Here is a 14,762-nt window from a genome sequence, read left to right as displayed (position 1 = left end):
CTGTACCTCAACACTTTTGACATTAACAATTTGAGACATTCAGAATTTATTCATTCATTTATTCAAACTAGTATTTTAAGGAATCCATTATGTATCAGACACTGTTGGTGGTGAGGCTGGGGTGGTAGTCAAAGACAGAGAAGATGGAGAGATTTTATTAAGTTATTGGCAGTGAGAATGGAAAGAAGTGGATGGAACTGAGTTATTTGGGAAGTACCCTTTTTTGGTAATTGATGGATGTTGGGAGGTATCTCTCTCCCATGGCTTGGTCAGTAAGTTGAATATATTGAATACAGTTGCTCAAGCAATTTTTGTTCCACAAGTCTGAATTGATTTCTAATAAAAGCATTTTTTAAAATTTTATTACTGCTCATGTTCCAAGCAGCCTTATGAAAGTGAACATATTTTGAAGATGCATTCAGCTTTCCTGATGTTTGTTTTTGCATCATTGAGATTTATACAAAATATGTTCAACATAAATCTTTAAAATATACTAACAAGAAAGCAAAATAGACTTGTCAACAACTAAATAGGTTGTCAAAATAAATCTGTATAATGTCAGATAAAAGTTACAAACATTGAATAAAAAAATTAAATTTGTGTTTTAAGGTTCCATTTTTAAACAACCTGAAACAAATGTCTTTTCAAAGCTTTCTCTTGCCAGTAGATGTTATTACTAAGGAGGGATAATTTCACTAGTAGGTGCATTACTGCCACCTAAATTAGGAGAGTCCACATCACAACAGATGTTCCTCAGACAAGCAGATGGGGACTTCATGGACGATTTGCCCTTCTTCCCAGGAGCAAGTGTCATTATAGAGGAGATTTGAAAACCTGCCATTTAGTACGAGGTCAAACACTCACTTAAATCTGCATCTTTGTTCCAGTGGTTATCAAAATGTAGGAATTTTTATCTTGAGTTTACCATGTAAACAAAACACTAACCATGAGACAAGATGGTGGCCTCACAGTACTTTGGATTTAAGTATGTATACTTCTCTCATTTTCTTCCTTTCCACAAAAGGTTGGTTTTTTAATGAAATATTTCAGATATCCAATATGCCTAAAGAATAAGATAATCAATACTTCGGAATGCACCATCCAGCTTGAAAATAAAACTTGAAAAGAACAGAAGAACTCTGTATACCCCTTTCAGATCCCATTTCTGTCTATATCCATCAGAGGTAGTCTCTATTTTGAATTTTGTGTATTTTGTTCCCATGCATTTCTTTATACATTTACTACATATATATTAAATATAAATATTGTTTGGCAGGTTTTAAACATTAAATAGTGTATCAGTTATTCAATGATTGTCTCTCAGCTTCATGCCCATCCTTTTAACACTCTGCTGTATGATGCGGGGACCGGGACTGTGCAGACCACATTTCTGCTTCACCATCTGGTTCCCTGTTGGGCTGTGCCGATAGAGGTACTAGAGGGAGACTGGAAGGTTGGAGAAAATAGAGATTTGCTTCTTCTTGTTTGCTCCCTGTTCCTGTGACCCTTAGATTGACAACTGCTTTTCATGCCATAGCAGCAATTCCTTCCATAGGCAGCATCTGAATCCAGTTTGCAGTTTTGACACTCCCAGAAACAGCTTTGTTGCTGCCGCCTCAAAGGCTAGGCACCAGCCATAGATGCCCCTCACCGTAAGGGTTTGGATCCCAGCTTCATGGGGTCCTTCTTGATTTGCAAACAATAGCATCAATTAATTAGGCCCCCTTCTCCAAGGTCTGAGTTTCAGTTTTGTTCCTACAGCCCTAGGGAACGTAGCTACTTCCTACACTTACTACTCTGTGATTCCAGCAGTCCCCTTTTTGCTTTCTAATAACTTCATTAACTAGCGATAAGGTTGTTGCTGTTAACAATTCATTTTGTTAAATTCTCTATGTCTCCTGATTCTAACTAATTTAAATACGATCATTAATGTAAGTAATATTCTTGAATGTACAATTTTCAGCCAGAATTTTGTTTCTGAGGTCCATCGATGGTATTTGTGTAGGTCTAGTGAAATAGTTTTCACTGCTGTATTTATCATGTAGATAAGTCACAATTTATTCATTCTTCTTGGAATGGGTTGTTTAAAAAAAATGCTGCTCTAAATATTTTTGTAAGGACTTAGTGCAAATGCTGGTCTGAATTTTTTACATATGTGCTAGAGATTCTCAGAGAAGTTACCAAGAAGTGGATTTATTGATCCGTAGAATTTGTGCATTTTTAACTTTATAAAATATTGCCAACTTGCTTTCCAGTGTAGTTGTATCAACTTACACTCACAAAAAGAATTGCATGAAAATTCTTATTGTTCCTCTAGGTATTGTCAGATTTCTTAATTCCTTAATTCTTAATATGAGTGGTGTTTTACTGTGATTTTAATTTACATTTCTCTAAGGTTGAACATTTTTCCCTATGTTTATTTGTCATTTTTTTCCTTTAATTATTTGTTTACATATTTTGTCCATTCCTCTCATGGGTTGTTGGTCTTTTATTGATTTAGTAATATTCTTTATATATGATAGATTCTAATCTTATGCCATTTAAAAATGCTTTTCAAGTATTTTCTCCCATTCTGAGGTGTCTTTTCATTTTTAATTGTATCTTTTGATGAACAGACATTTCTATTTTGAATGTACTCAAATTTACACCTATTTTTCTTTTTATGAGTAATCTTTCAGATGTCTTTAACTTGCTATTTCTCCATATTCATAGCATTTTTATTTCAATTTTTATATTATTTGTTTCACTTTAAAATTTGTTGGCTTCTTTCAGACTGTATTATTTTCTGAATTTTTAGATTGAATCTTTTATTCTTTCAAAAATACAAAACGTATTTATGTTATGTTCTAGGTTTTATAATTCCAGTATCTGAAGGCATTGGGAATGTAATTTGCTCTTTTATCAGATGGCCTTTTTTTCATAGTGGCTTGTTTCCTCATATATTGTAGTTGTGTAATTTTGACTTGAGGGCACATGTTTGGGGTGTTTTTTCAGTATTTACCTTGTTAGTCCTATTTTGATGATATACCCATGAAGTGCTATCAGCTAGGGACCACTCTGTGGTAATTTCTCAGCATTGTTCTCTGAATGCTGATAACATAAATTTGATTCCTAAGCCCTTATGAGGATAATCCTGTGGTTGAGAATTTTCAGGATACATGCTTCCTTTTTGCTTATCCAGAGCCCCATCCATTTTTTTTTTTAGTTGGATTAGGCTAGGCTTTTCTATGGTAACATACCTTGAAATCTCATTGACTTAGTACAACAAATTTTATTGATCGCTTATGTCAAATCCAATGTGAGTCAGTTTGGGGGCTCTTCTATACCTGATGACTTACAGATACAGGTTCCTTCTATCTTGTGGCACCACCATCTTAGTACAAGGCTTCTAAAGTTATGTGTCAGGGAAGATATTTGGACCATCGTATTGCTAATATAGAAATCATGTATATATCTTCAACTAATGTAATTCATTATTTGTGATCAGTTAATGGAATTTGAAACTCAAGAAAAATGTTGTTTTTTATTCTCATTTGGCCAAGGAGATATTATTTGTGAAATATAATACATATATAAATGTACATATGTGTAAATATTTGTATATACAAAAATACACATCTAAATATATATGTATATACATTTATATATGTGTATATACAAAATTATATTTTGTGTGTGTGTATGTTATATATATATATGTATATACATATACATACATTAATATACAAAAGGCCCCCAATTCCCTGAAATCAAATGCAGAAATATACAAACTGTCTAAGAGCAGCTCCCCCTAGCCGTGCAACCAGCCACCCATTACCAGGCCCCACCCACCAGCAGGCCGGGACTAGCCCTGGGCCTCTCTGAGCCCCACAGCCAACCAACTCCAGACCCAAATCCCCGCCCACCTGCAAGCCTACATCAGCCCCAGATCCCCTTGGCCTCACAGCCAGCCATGCCAGGACCCAGCCCCGCCAACCAGTAAGGTGGCAGCCACCACATGAGACAGGACCTGACAGCCAACAAGGCCAGAAACCAGCCCTGCCTACCAGTGTGCCCACAATAGACAGCCACACCACAACAGAAGGGCCCACACAACCCATAAGAGGGCACCCTTAGAGCATATAGTTCTGGTGACCAGAGGGGAGTGTGCTGGTAGGGCCCATAGGATGTCTCCTGCATAAGGCAGCTTCTCCAAGGTCAGAAACATAACTACCTGATGCATAGAAATAGAGACAGAGAATTAGGCAAAATGAGAAGTCAGAGCAGTATGGTCCAAATGAAGGAACAAGACAAAAATCCCAGAAGAAGAACTAAGTGAAGTGGAGATGAGCAATCTACAAAGTAAAGAGTTCAAGGTAATTAAAAAAATGTTCAGCGATCTCAAGAGAAGAATGGATTAATACAGTGAGAATTTTAACAAAGAGTTAGAAAATATAAAGAAACCATACACAGCTAAAGAATACAATAACTGAAATAAAAATTAAAAACTAGAAGAAATTAATAGTAGATTAGATGATACAAGGAACAGATCAGTGAACAGGAATAAAGAATATTGGAAGCCACCCAAACTGAAGAGAAAAAAGAAAAAAAAAATTTTAAAGAATGAGGGCAGATTAAGAGACCTTTCGGATAACATCAAGTGTCCTAACATTCTCACTGTAGGGGTTCCAGAAGGAGGAGAGAGAGAGAGAGGAAGGAGGAGAGAGAGAGAGAGGCAGGAGACTTATTTGAAGAAATAATATCTGAAAGCTTCCCAACTTGGAAAAGGAAATTGATTTTCAGGTCCATGAAGCACAGAGAATCCCAAACAAGATGAACCCAAAGAGATCTGCACCAAGATATGTTATAATTAAATGGCAAAAATTAAAGATAAAGAGGGAATTTGAAAAGAAGCAAGAGAAAAGCAACTAGTTATGTATAAGGCAACCTCCATAAGACCATCAGCAGAAAAACTGCAGACTAGAAGGGAGTGGCACAATATATTGAAAATGATGAAAGGAAAAAATCTACAGCCAAGAATATTCTAGCTGGCAAGACTATCATTTAGATTTAAAGGAGAGATAAAGAGTTTTACAGGAAAGCAAAAGCTAAGAGTTCAATACCACTAAACTGACTTTACAAGAAATATTAAAGGGACTATAAAGCTAGTAGGAGGGTTAAAAGACAGAAGGAGAGAAATTATTGATATACACAATAAGTAATTAAGGAATACACAAAACAAAAAGATGTAAAACATTTAATGTGGAGTTGGGGGGAGTAAATATGCAGGGTTCTTAGAATGCATTAGAACATAAGAGGTCATCAATTTAAAATAAGTATATACGTGTGTGTGTATATATATATATACACATATGTATATATAAATACATATGTTGTTACATATTAAAATCATGGTAACCACAGATAAAAAAAACTTATATAAACACAAAAAAAGGGAACGGAATCCAAACATAACACTGAAGCTAGTCATCAATTCACCATACTACCCAAGGCAATCTAAAGGTTCAGTGCAATCCCTATTAAATACCATTGGCATTTTCCCCAGAACTAGAACAAATTACTCTAAAATTTTATGGAAACATAAATGGCCCCAAATAGCCAAAGCAGTCTTGAGAAAGAACAACAAAGCTGAAGGTATTATGCTCCCTGATTTCAAACTATACTACAAAGTTACAGTCATCAAAATAGTATGGTACTGGCACAAAAAAAGATACATATATCAGTGGAACAGAATAGAGAGCCCAGAAATAAACCCACACTTACCTGGTCAATTAAGACAAAGGAGGCAAGAATGTACAATGGGGAAAAGACAACCTCTTCAATAAATGGTGTTGGCAAAACTGGACAGCTACATGGAAAAGAATTGAACTGGATTACTTTCTCACACCATATACAAAAATAATCTCCAAATGGGTTAAAGACTTAAAATAAATTCTGAAATCATAAAAATTCTAGAAGGAAATATAGGCAGTATGCTCTTTAACATCAATCTTAGCAACTTTTTTTTTTCTTTTTGGTTATGTCTCAGGCAAGAGAAACAAAAGCAAAAATAAACAAGTGGAACTACATCAAACTAAAAAGCTTTTGCACAGCAAAAGAAACTATCAACAAAATGAAAAAGCAGGCTATTGAACGGAAGAAGATATTTGCAAATGATATATCCAATAAGGGGTTAATATCCAAAATATACAAAGAACTCATACAACTCAACATCGAAAAACAAACAACCTGATTAAAAAATGGGCAGAAGGCCTGAATAGACATATTTCTGAAGAAGATACACAGATGAACAACAGGCATAATAAAAGTTGTTCAACATCACTAATCATCAGGGAAATGCATATCAAATCCACAATGAGATACCACCTCACACCTCTCAGAATGGCTATCATCAAAAAGACAAATAACAAGTGTTGGCAAGGATGTAGAGAAAAGGGAACTCTTGTGCACTGTTGATGGGAATGTAAATTGGTACACACAGTATGGAAAACAGTATGGAAGTTCCTCAGAAAATTAAAAATAGAACTGCCATATGATCCAGCAATTGCATTTCTGGGTATTTTTCTGAAGAAAAGAAAAAGACTAATTCAAAAAGATATATGTACCTCAATGGTCATTGCAACATTATTTACAATAGCTAAGATATGGAAGCAACGTACGAGTCCATCAATAACAGATGAATGGATATAGGAGATGTGATATACACATATAATGGTATATTAATCAGCCTTAAAAAACCAAAATCTTGCCATTGAGACAACATGGATGGACCTAGAGGGTATTATGTTGTGAAATAAGTCTCAGAGAATGACAGGCAAGAGAAAGACTAGTACTGTATGAGCTCACTTATATGTGGAGTCTAAAACAAAACAAACAACAAATAAAACAAAAACAGACTCATAGAGAACAAATGGGTGGTTGCCAGAAGGTTAGTGTGGGGGCCCATGGAATAGGTGAAGGGAATTAAGAGGTATATACCTCCATTTATATAATAAGTAGGTCATGGGGTATAATGTACAGCATAAGGAATATGGTCCATAATAGTGTAATAACTTTATTTGGTGACAGTTACGAGACTTATTACTGTGACTGTTTCATAATATATGGTCTAATCATTATGTAGTACACCTGATACTAATATAGTATTGTAAGTTAACTATATTTCAGTTAAAAAAAACTCTGAGGGTAGAATTGGTATAGAAGTATAATACTTTATTTCTTTCACTGATTATTGATTTTCAAACAATGTTTTAATTAAAGCATCAGATTGATCATAAAGTTGGTTCTTTGTATTGGCAGCCAATTATGTCAAAATACCGTCATATATATCTTATAATCCTACTTCTCGGATTACTTTTGTCTCATTATCCAGTTTATTGCTGAGCCCTAATGCTTCTACTTCGTAATGACTATCAGCACTGCCACATTCTTTCCTCTTCCTACTGTTATAATGTTAACTGACTATCCTCCTCTCTGGCTTGGGCAATCCATAGCTATCCATAACTATCCTCCTCTTCTCCAGCAATCTATAGCTTTCCATTTCTTTTCACTGGCTCCAAACTACCTTCTCAGTCCATTGCTTTGATTTTCATAGTTCCCATGTTTAATCCTGGCACCCTAAACTATATCAATTCTCTAGTCTAGATTTTGTTTGTCACTCAAAATAAAAAAAAATGTTTTCTGACTAAGATTGAAATAAGAATTAGCTATAGTTAATTTGAGTTTTAAATTATCAGCTAAAGTAACTATGTTCCTCTCCCTTGCAACTGAAAAAAAGATTCTCAAGGGAAAAAGGATTCTGAATCTCTTCAATTGAAGCTTGACTTGAAGCTTGACTACAGTTGGGTTAAGTTAAAAGATCTGTGAAACTCCTCTGTGCTTTCAAGAAGTGAAAGCCTAAAAATAGGCCCAGTGTGACTTAATAGGAGTCAAGGGACCTGTTTTGGCTTGTTGAAAAATTGTCATTCTTAATTCCATAGATGTTTTAGAAGAATCAGTTTTTCAATAAATAGTGAGAAAGAGGAAATATGATTTGGAAGGATAGATTTAGCATTTGGTGGATATTAAAAGCAACAGAAAATACTAGTAGGCTAAATTAAAAATGACTTCTGACCTTTCATTGCAATATTCCTCAATAGATAAGTTGATACGCTATGCCATAATTATTGGCCATCCACTCACTCTGTATCTTCTGGAAGCTTTGTTTCTCTTTCCAGTTACTCCAGTGAAGTCTCTCTGTTTTCAAAAATGAACTATCATCACATTTAATTTTTTTCTTTCCGTCCATATCTGATGTGACTTCTTTGAAACATGATGCTGTTGAACATGCTAACAATCCTTTGCTTCACCCACCTTTCTAAACACACACACACACACGTAATCAAAAAGATGAATATATGTTGGACTTTCTTACTCTTCTCCTTCTTTTATTTATTTATTTATTTATTTATTTATTTATTTAATTTATTTATTTTTGGCTGCACTGGGTCTTTGTTGCTGTGCGTGGGCTTTCTCTAGTTGCGGCGAGCGGGGGCTACTCTTCGTTGCGGTGCGTGGGCTTCTCACTGCAGTGGTGTTGGAAGCCATCCAGACGCTGCAACACCATGACAAGGTCATGGGGCGCTCCAGTGCGGAACTGCAAGGCGGAACCACACGTGGAAGGTGGACTACACTCCTCGTAAAAGCAATACTTATAATTTCTATATATATAAATTTAAGTGTGGCAGGATTTGCCCCAAGGAAAAATCTTAGATTTCCTGACTTCCCCTTTGAGTACTGTTTGGCAAGGCCCGGTGCCTAAAGAGGGACATTGGGAAACAGTGACTAAATCTGGACATAGGGAAATGTTTCTTTGGAAAATACCATCCTCCCTAGAGATATGGCCATATGAGGGTGTTTATGATGGTAATAATAATTTGTGGTTCAATATTAATGGTAGTTTAATGATATTTGATCAATTAACTGGTGAACAGATATGTTCTAGATTAAGGACAAATAGAAATGATTTGGAAAGTTATTCTTTAATAGATTATTGGGATCCTAATATTGTTTGTTGCTATATTAAATTGCCTTTGAGTAGCAATATTCAAAATAGAAATTGTAAAATATATTTTAGATATTTTTATGGCATTATAAAAAAGGAATGTCCATGTAGGAAAAGCTATGTGGGGGCTAAGGATATATAGAATATAAGGATATATTTAGACTTAGGTGTTAAGGTTGGTTAACCACCAAGAATAATTCTTAGAACATGTGCTGTACATAATGGTAACCTTGGAATTTATCTTATGAGAAAATCTAGAAACTAAAAGGTATGGTTTACGTAATCTTTTAAGGAAATCTTTGTGGGTTCAAAATGATTCATTCTTTCGACTCAAAACAATAATATTACAATGTATGTTAATGATTTATGTAATTCTACTGTAATCTATATATGAGTATATGAAATAAAGAAAGCACGAGATGGTGCTATTTTTACTTGGCTGAGTCCACGAGTCTCAGTCTCCTTCCTGTTGTTCATTGCCGACGCTGTCCATCCTTTTGGGGTATCCTGGATCCTGTTGGAGCTGGACTCTGACACAGTGGCTTCTCTTGTTGCGGAGCACCGGCTCTAGGCGCGTGGGCTTCAGTAGTTGTGGCACGTGGGCTCAGTAGTTGTGGCTCGCGGGCTCTAGAGCACAGGCTCAGTAGTTGTGGCGCACGGGCTTAGTTGCTCCGCGGCATGTGGGATCTTCCCGGACCAGGACTCGAACCCGCGTGCCCTGCATTGGCAGGCGGATTCTTAGCCACTGCGCCACCAAGGAAGCCCCTCTTCTCATTCTTAAAATGTGAGCATTAATCAAGATTTAGTTCTTAGCCCACTGATCTTCTCTTTATATATTCTTTTTTAAAAGGGTTTCTTTTGCTGCATTCCCTAGATTTTGTACTGTTGTGTTTTCATTGTCATTTGTCTCAAGATATTTTTGTAACTGCCTCTTTGATTTCACCATTGACATGTTGGTTTTTTAGTAGCATGTTGTTTAGTCTCCATGTAATCATTTTTTTAAAAAATTTATTTTATTTTTTTATACAACACGTTCTCATTAGTTATCCATTTTATACATATTAGTGTATATATATGTCAATCCCAATCTCCCAATTTGTCACACCACCACCACCACCCCCCCACCACTTCCCCCCTTGGTGTCCATACGTTTGTTCTCTACATCTGAGTCTCTACTTCTGCCCTTCAAACTGGTTCATCTGTACCATTTTTCTAGGTTCCACGTATATGTGTTAATATACGATATTTGTTTTCTCTTTCTGACTTACTTCACTCTGTATGACCATCTCTAGATCCATCCACGTCTCTACAAATGACCCAGTTTCGTTCCTTTTTATGGCTGAGTAATATTCCATTGTGTATATGTACCACATCTTCTTTATCCATTTGTCTGTCGATGGGCATTTAGGTTGTTTCAATGACCTGGCTACTGTAAATAGTGCTGCAGTGAACACTGGGGTGCATGTGTCTTTTTGAATTATGGTTTTCTCTGGGTATATGCCCAGTAGTGGGATTGCTGGGTCATATGGTAATTGTATTTTTGGTTTTTTAAGGAACCTCCATACTGTTCTCCATAGTGGCTGTATCAATTTACATTCCCACCAACAGTGCAAGAGGGTTCCCTTTTCTCCACACCCTCTCCAGCATTTGTTGTTTGTAGATTTTTTGATGATGCCCATTCTAACTGGTGTGAGATGATACCTCATTGTAGTTTTGATTTGCATTTCTCTAATAATTACTGAAGTTGAGCAGGTTTTCATGTGCTTCTTGACCATCTGTATGTCTTCTTTGGAGAAATGTCTATTTAGTTCTTCTGCCCATTTTTTGATTGGGTTGTTTGTTTTTTTAATATTGAGCTGCATGTGCTATTTATATATTTTGGAGATTAATCCTTTGTCCGATGATTCGTTTGCAAATATTTTCTCCCATTCTGAGGGTTGTCTTTTCATCTTGTTTGTAGTTTCCTTTGCCTTGCCAAAGCTTTTAAGTTTCATTAGGTCCCATTTGTTTATTTTTGTTTTTATTTCCATTACTCTAGGAGGTGGATCATAAAAGATCTTGCTGTGATTTATGTCAAAGAGTGTTCATCCTGTGTTTTCCTCTGAGAGTTTTATAGTGTCCAATCTTACATTTAGGTTTCTAATGCATTTTGAGTTTATTTTTGTGAATGGTGTTAGGGAGTGTTCTAATTTCATTCTTTTACATGTAGCTGTCCAGTTTTTCCAGCACAACTTATTGAAGAGACTGTCTTTTCTCCATTGTATATCCTTGCCTCCTTTGTGATAGATTAGTTGTCCATAAGTGCATGGGTTTATCTCTGGGCTTTCTATCCTGTCCCATTGATCTATATTTCTGTTTTTGTGCCAGTACCATATTGTCTTGATTACTATAGCTTTGTAGTATAGTCTGAAGTCAGGGAGTCTGATTCCTCCAGCTCTGTCTTTTTTCCCTCAAGACTGCTTTGGCTGTTTGGGGTCTTTTGTGTCTCCATACAAATTTTAAGATTTTTTGTTCTAGTTCTGTAAAAAAATGCCGTTGGTAATTTGATAGGGATTTCATTGAATCTGTAGGTTGCTTTGGGTACTATAGTCATTTTCACAATATTGATTCTTCCGGTCCAAGAACATGGTATATCTCTCTATCTGTTTGTATCATCTTTAATTTCTTTCATCAGTGTCTTATACTTTTCTGCATACAGGTCTTTTGTCTCCTGAGATAGGTTACTCCTAGGTATTTTATTCTTTTTGTTGCAATGGTAATGGGAGTGTTTCCTTAATTTCTCTTTCAGGTTTTATATCATTAGTGTATAGGAATGCAAGGGATTTCTGTGCATTAATTTTGTATCCTGCAACTTTACCAAATTCATTGATTAGCTCTAGTAGTTTTCTGGTGGCATCTTTAGGATTCTCTATGTATAGTATCATGTCATCTGCAAACAGTGACAGTTTTACTTTTTCTTTTCCAATTTGTATTCCTTTTATTTCTTTTTCTTCTCTGAATGCCATGGCTAGGACTTCCAAAATTACATTGAATGATAGTGGCGAGAGTGGACATCCTTGTCTTGTTCCTGATCTTAGAGGAAAAGCTTTCAGTTTTTCACCATTGAGAATGATGTTTGCTGTGGGTTTGTTTGTTTTTTTGTTTTTTTGTTTTTTTTCAAACATCTTTATTGAAGTATAATTGCCCCACAATAGTGTGTTAGCTTCCGCTCTACAACAAAGTGAATCAGCTACACATATACAATACGTTCCCATCTCTCTTCCCTCTTGCATCTCCCCCCCTCCCACCCTCCCCATCCCACCCCCCTAGGCGGCCACAAAGCACCGAGCTGATCTCCCCGTGCCATGCGGCTGCCCCCCACCAGCCATCCATTTTACATTTGGTAGTGTATATATGTCCATGACACTCTCTTACCCTGTCACATCTCACCCCACCCCCTCCCCATATCCTCAAGTCCACTCTCTAGTAGGTCTGTGTCTTTATTCCCGTCTTGCCACTAGGTTCTTCATGGCCTTTTTTTTTTTTTCCCTTAGATTCCATATATATGTGTTAGCATACTGTATTTGTTTTTCTCTTTCTGACTTACTTCACTCTGTATGACAGACTCTAACTCCATCCACCTCATTACAAATACCTCCATTTCATTTCTTTTTATGGCTGAGTAATATTCCATTGTATATATGTGCCACATCTTCTTTATCCATTCATCTGTCGATGGACATTTAGGTTGCTTCCATGTCCTGGCTATTGTAAATAGAGCTGCAATGAACATTTTGGTACATGACTCTTTTTGACCTATGGTTTTCTCAGGGTATATGCCCAGTAGTGGGATTGCTGGGTCGTATGGTAGTTCTATTTGTAGTTTTTTAAGGAACCTCCATACTGTTCTCCATAGTGGCTGTATCAATTTACATTCCCACCAACAGTGCAAGAGTGTTCCCTTTCCTCCACACCCTCTCCAGCATTTATTGTTTCTAGATTTTTTGATGATGGCCATTCTGACCGGTGTGAGATGATATCTCATTGTAGTTTTGATTTGCATTTCTCTAATGATTAATGATGTTGAGCATTCTTTCATGTGTCTGTAGGCCATCTGTATATCTTCTTGGGAGAAATGTCTATTTAGATCTTCTGCCCATTTTTGGATTGGGTTGTTCGTTTTTTTGTTATTGAGCTGCATGAGCTGCTTGTAAATCTTGGAGATTAATCCTTTGTCAGTTGCTTCATTTGCAAATATTTTCTCCCATTCTGAGGGTTGTCTTTTGGTCTTGTTTATGGTTTCCTTTGCTGTGCAAAAGCTTTTCAGTTTCATTAGGTCCCATTTGTTTATTTGTGTTCTTATTTCCATTTCTCTGGGAGCTGGGTCAAAAAGAATCTTGCTGTGATGTATGTCATAGAGTGTTCTGCCTATGTTTTCCTCTAAGAGTTTGATAGTGTCTGCCCTTACACTTAGGTCTTTAATCCATTTTGAGTTTATTTTTGTGCATGGTGTCAGGGAGTGTTCTAATTTCATACTTTTACATGTTCCTGTCCAATTTTCCCAGCACCACTTATTGAAGAGGCTGTCTTTTCTCCACTGTATATGCTTGCCTCCTTTATCAAAGATAAGTTGACCATATGTGTGTGGGTTTATCTCTGGGCTTTCTATCCTGTTCCATTGATCTATATTTCTGTTTTTGTGCCAATACCCAACTGTCTTGATTACTGAAGCTTTGTAATATAGTCTGAAGTCAGGGAGCCTGATTCCCCCAGCTCCATTTTTCGTTCTCAAGATTGCTTTGGCTATTCGGGGTCTTTTGTGTTTCCATACAAATAGTGAAATTTTTTGTTCTAGTTCTGTGAAAAATGCCAGTGGTAGTTTGATAGGGATTGCATTGAATCTGTAGATTGCTTTGGGTAGTAGAGTCATTTTCACAATGTTGATTCTTCCAATCCAGGAACATGGTATATCTCTCCATCTATTTGTATCATCTTTAATTTCTTTCATCAGTGTCTTATAATTTTCTGCATACAGGTCTTTTGTCTCCTTAGGTAGGTTTATTCCTAGATATTTTATTCTTTTTGTTGCAATGGTAAATGGGAGTGTTTTCTTAATTTCACTTTCAGATTTTTCGTCATCAGTGTATAGAAATGCAAGAGATTTCTGTGCATTAATTTTGTATCCTGCTACTTTACCAAATTCATTGATTAGCTCTAGGAGTTTTCTGGTAGCATCTTTAGGATTCTCTATGTATAGTATCATGTCATCTGCAAATAGTGACAGCTTTACTTCTTCTTTTCCGATTTGGATTCCTTTTATTTCTTTGTCTTCTCTGATTGCTGTGGCTAACACTTCCAAAACTATGTTGAATAATAGTGGTGAGAGTGGGCAACCTTGTCTTGTTCCTGATCTTAGTGGAAATGGTTTCAGTTTTTCACCATTGAGGACAATGTTGGCTGTGGGTTTGTCATATATGGCGTTTATTATGTTGAGGAAAGTTCCCTCTATGCCTACTTTCTGCAGGGCTTTTATCATAAATGGGTGTTGAATTTTGTCAAAAGCTTTCTCTGCATCTATTGAGATGATCGTATGGTTTTTCTCCTTCAATTTGTTAATATGGTGTATCACATTGATTGATTTGCATATATTGAAGAATCCTTGCATTCCTGGAATAAACCCCACTTGATCATGGTGTATGATCCTTTTAATGTGCTGTTGGATTCTGTTTGCTAGTATTTT

Source organism: Balaenoptera acutorostrata, chromosome 8, assembly GCF_949987535.1.
Source record: "Balaenoptera acutorostrata chromosome 8, mBalAcu1.1, whole genome shotgun sequence".
In the NCBI taxonomy this organism is placed as follows: domain Eukaryota; kingdom Metazoa; phylum Chordata; class Mammalia; order Artiodactyla; family Balaenopteridae; genus Balaenoptera; species Balaenoptera acutorostrata.
Note: the sequence above shows the minus strand (reverse complement) of the source record.